General features: G+C 44.1%; 1 protein-coding gene across 1 annotated transcript in view; it reads left to right on the forward strand.

Annotated features, from left to right (window-relative positions):
• The window catches only part of KNTC1 (kinetochore associated 1), a 105,335-nt gene that overhangs the window by 55,954 nt on the left and 44,686 nt on the right, over positions 1-4,695 (forward strand). The gene's annotated exons all lie outside the window — the stretch shown is intronic.

Below are 4,695 nucleotides of genomic sequence, written 5' to 3' on the forward strand. Positions count from 1 at the left end.
TAATGAAACAGGGCATTGCTGTGTCACCCAGGCTGGAATGCAGTGGCATAATCATGGTTCACTGCAGCCTCAACCTCCTGGGCTCAAGGGATCCTCCCACCTCAGCCTCCCAAGTAACTGGGATTACATGCCCATGCTACCACACCCAGCTAATGTTTTTGATTTTTTGCAGAGACAAGATTTGGCTATGTTGCCCAGATTGGTCTCCAACTCCTGGCCTCAAGCAATCCTCTTATCTTAGTCTCCTAAAGTGCTGGGATTACAGGTGTGAGCCACTGCACCTGGCCTCTTCCTTATTCTGTTTTGTTACCATCTCACTAGCATTAAACAGTTAAAATAAGATTTTTTAAAATTAAAAAAAATACATACCCTGTAAAATTCAAAATCTGTTGACTATACACAGATTCTGCATTACTTTGGAAGATGCACATTGAGAAATCCCTTAAAAAGAAGATGTGGAATCACTCATATTTTGTTTATTTTTGTTTGTTAGTTTTTCTTTTTTTTTTTTTTCTTAATTTTTGAGACAGGATCTTGCTACGTTGCCCAGGTCTCGAACTTCTGAGCTCAAGCAATCTCCCCACCTTAGCCTCCTGAGTAGCTGAGATTATAAATGTGAGCTCCTGTGCTGTCAGTTGTTTATTTTTGAATAGATTAAATATGCATATGATATGTAATTCAAGGCCAGGCGTGGTGGCTCATGCCTGTGATCCAAGCACTTTGGAGGCCAAGGCGGGCTGATCACCTGAGGTCGGGAGTTCAAGACCAGCCTGACCAACATGGTGAAACCCCGTCTTAAAATAAATAAATAAATAAATGAGTGATATGTAATTCAAAAAGTTTAAAAGAAAAATGGTTAAAATTATAAATTTTGTTATTCATGTTTTATCACAATAACAAATAAGCGAGGTATGGTGTCTCATGCCTGTGATTCTAGCTACTGGGACGCTGAGGCAGGAGGATCACTTGAACCCAGGGATTCGAGACCAGTCTCCTATCCTGACACTCCAGGTGTCCAGTTTCCCACAAAAGATGAAGCCACTGTACCGTTTCTTGTGTATCCTTCCAGAGATAGTCTCTGGCTATCCAAGCACAGACATGTGTGTGTTTTCTAATAAAGAGGTGCTGTGAAACTACCATGGCATGCATTTACCTATGTAACAAAGCTGCACATCCTGCACATGTAACTTTGAACTTAAAACAGAAGTTGAAGAGAAAAATTATTATTTTTTGAGATGGAGTTTTACTCTTATTACCCAGGCTGGTGTGCATTGGCACGGTCTTGGCTTACCGCAACATCCGCCTCCCGGGTTCAAGCAATTCTTCTGCCTCAGCCTCCTGAGTAGCTGGGATTACAGGCATGCAACACCACGACTAGCTAATTTTGTATTTTTAGTAGAGACAGGGTTTCTCCATGTTGGTCAGGCTGATCTTGAACTCCTAACCTCAGGTGATCCGCTCTCCTCAGCCTCCCAAAGTGTTGAGATTACAGGAGTGAGCCGCTTTGCCCAGCTATTTTTTTTTTTTAAAGAGGTTGCTGTGACATAGCATGAAAGGTCTTCAGCAACTTGTCTAATAAATAGTAGTGGGTTCTCATTTTTGCTTCTGTAGATAGTACTTCTGCATGATGCAGCCTCTTCAGAGAAAGATCAGTACTATTTTTGGGAGAAAAACGTTGGTTTGAAATTGTTATCACATCTTTTTTTGTTTGTTTGTTTGTTTTTTGAGATGGAGTTTTGCTCTTGTTGTCCAGGCTGGAGTGCAATGGCACAATCTTGGCTCACTGCAACCTCCGCCTCCCAGGTTCAAGCGATTCTCCTATCTCAGCCTCCCGAGTAGCTGTGATTACAAGCGCCTACAACCATGCCTGGCTAATTTTTCTTGTTGTTGTTGTTGTTGTTGTTGTTTTGTTTTGAGACGGAGTCTTGCTTTGTTGCCCACACTGGAGTGCCATGGTGGGATCTCAGCTCACTGCAACTTCCGCCTCCCGGATTCAAGCAATTCTGCTTTAGCTCCTGAGTAGCTGAGATTACAGGCACGTACCACCACGCCCGGCTAATTTTTTTGTATATTTAGTAGAGATGGGGTTTCACCATGTTGGCCAGGCTGACTTCAAACTCCTTACCTCAGTTGATCTGCTCATCTTAACCTCCTAAAGTTCTGGGATTCCAGGCATGAGCCACCATACCTGTCCTCATGTCTTATTAATATTGATTCTACCATAGGTTTTGTTATGTAGCCACCAAAAATAATATTTATGATGTCTATAAAATGACAGGGAAAAGCGGAGGTTACCTGTTGTTAACTGGAAAAGTTAATATACGAAATTATACAGTATAGCCATAAAATGCTAATGAAAGGATTGTCCCAAAAATGGTCAATGCTTATTAGGTTAAACTGGTCCAATGAGATGACAGGGCATAATTTCACACCCCAGGAGACAGTTGCCATGTCTGGGGACATTTTTGATTGTCTTAACTGGTGTGGGGAGCGTGCTGCTGGCATGTAGTGGGTCGAGGCAGGGATGTTGCTAAACCTTCTACAATGTACAGGATAGTCTCCTTCAGCAGGGAATTAATCCAGCCAAGGCCTTGCCAAGATAGAGAAACCCTGCTTGAAAGTACAGCATCAAAGCAAAGAGTCTGACTCATGCCCACTACCTCGTGCTGTTCTTCCCTTGGCTTCAGTGGGATTTTTGTAGTGGCACAGAGAAATAAATTATAGGTCTCGAGTTAGCTACAGAAAAGAGCAAAGCTGAGTTCTTCAAGCCTCTAGAGTAGAATCACCCAAACCTAATATTTAATCTCTTCCTCTTTCTATTGAGGACTTTCCCACAACAAGTAACGATCTGACCAAAAAAGAGTAGTCCTGAAATTGAGAAACCCTCTGTTAAAGTGATATTTCCTTATTTTTCAGACTTTTAATAATATTTTATAACTAGAAAAATAAAGTCTTCATTTTTAATCTACGAGGGAGTAGCCTTTGAGGGAGAGGTATAAAGAGAGTTTTAGGCTGGGCGTGCTGGCCCATGCCATAATCCCAGCACTTTGGGAGGCTGAGGCGGGCAGATCGTTTGAGGTCAGGGGTTCAAGATTAGTTTAGCCAACATGGTGAAACCCATCTCTACGGAAAATACAAAAAATTAGCTGGCTGTGGGGGCATGCACCTATAATCCCAGCTACTCAGGAGGCTGAAGCAAGAGAATCGCTTAAGGAGGCAGAGGTTGCAGTGAGCTGAGATTGCACCGTTGCACTCCAGCCTGGGTGGAGAGTGAGACTCCATCTCGAAAAAAAAAAAAGAGTTTTAAAAAATAATGACCCAGTCATAAAAAGAATGAAGTCATGTCCTGGCCAGGCGCAGGCTCACGCCTGTAATCCCAGCACTTTGGGAGGTTGAAATGGGCAGATCACGAGGTCAAGAGATAGAGACCATCCTGGCCAACATGGTGAAACCCCATCTATGCAAAAAATACAAAAATTAGCTGGGCATAGTGGCATGTGCCTGTAATCCCAGCTACTGAGGCAGGACAGTCACTTTAATCTGGGAGGAGTAAGTTTTGGTGAGCCAAGATCATGCCTTTGCACTCCAGCCTGGGTGACAGAATGAGACTCCATCTCAAAAACAAACAAGAATGAAATCATGTCCTTTGCAGCAACATAGATGCTGCTAGAGGCCATTATCCTAAGTGAGTTAACGAAGGAACAGAAAATCAAATAGCACACGTTCTCATTTGTAAGTGGGAACTAAGCACTGGCTACTCATGGACATAAAGAGCAAAAATAGAAACTAGGATAGGCCAGGTGCGGTAGCTCACACCTGTAATCACAACACTTTGAGTAGGATGAGACTGGAGGACCACTTGAGCTCAGGAGTTTGAGATGAGCCTAGGCAACATAGTGAGACCTCGTCTCTACTAAAAATAACAAAAATTAGCTGGGTGTGGTGATACGTGCCTGTAGCCCCAGCTACTTGGGTGGCTGAAGCGAAAGGATCATGTGAGACTGGGAGTTGGAGGGTGTACGAGCTGTGTTTGTATCACTGCACTCCAGCCTGGACAACAAAGTGAAATCCTGCCTTTAAAATGAATGAATGAATGAATGAATAGATGAAAACACCTGGGAACTCTACTGGGCAGAGGTGGAGTGGGGAGGAGGGCAGAGGTTGAAAAACTACCCATCAGGCGCTATGCTGGGTGATGGGATCAGTGGTACCCCAAGCCTCAGCATCACACAATATACCCAGGTGACAAACCTAGACATGTACCCCTGAATCTAAAATAATAGTTGAAATTATAGGGCTGGGTGCAGTGGCTCACGCTTGTAATCCCACCACTTTGGGAGGCCGAGGCGGGCGGATCACCTGAGGTCAGAAGTTTGAGACCAGCCTGGCCAACATGGTGAAATCCCATTTCTATGAAAAATAAAGTCATCATGGTGGCACGAGCCTGTAATTCCAGCTACTCAGGAGGCTGAGGCAGGAGAATCGCTTGAACATGGGAGGCGGGGGTTGCAGTGAACCGAGATTGCACCATTGCATTCCAGTTTAGGCAACAAGAGCGAAACTACGTCTCAAAAAAAAAAATAGTTGATGGCCGGGCGCGGTGGCTCACGCCTGTAATCCCAGCACTTTGGGAGGCCGAGGCGGGTGGATCACGAGGTCAAGAGATCGAGACCATCCTGGTCAACACGGTGAAAC

This window comes from Cebus imitator, unplaced genomic scaffold (assembly GCF_001604975.1).
Source record: "Cebus imitator isolate Cc_AM_T3 unplaced genomic scaffold, Cebus_imitator-1.0 Scaffold169, whole genome shotgun sequence".
Classification (NCBI taxonomy): domain Eukaryota; kingdom Metazoa; phylum Chordata; class Mammalia; order Primates; family Cebidae; genus Cebus; species Cebus imitator.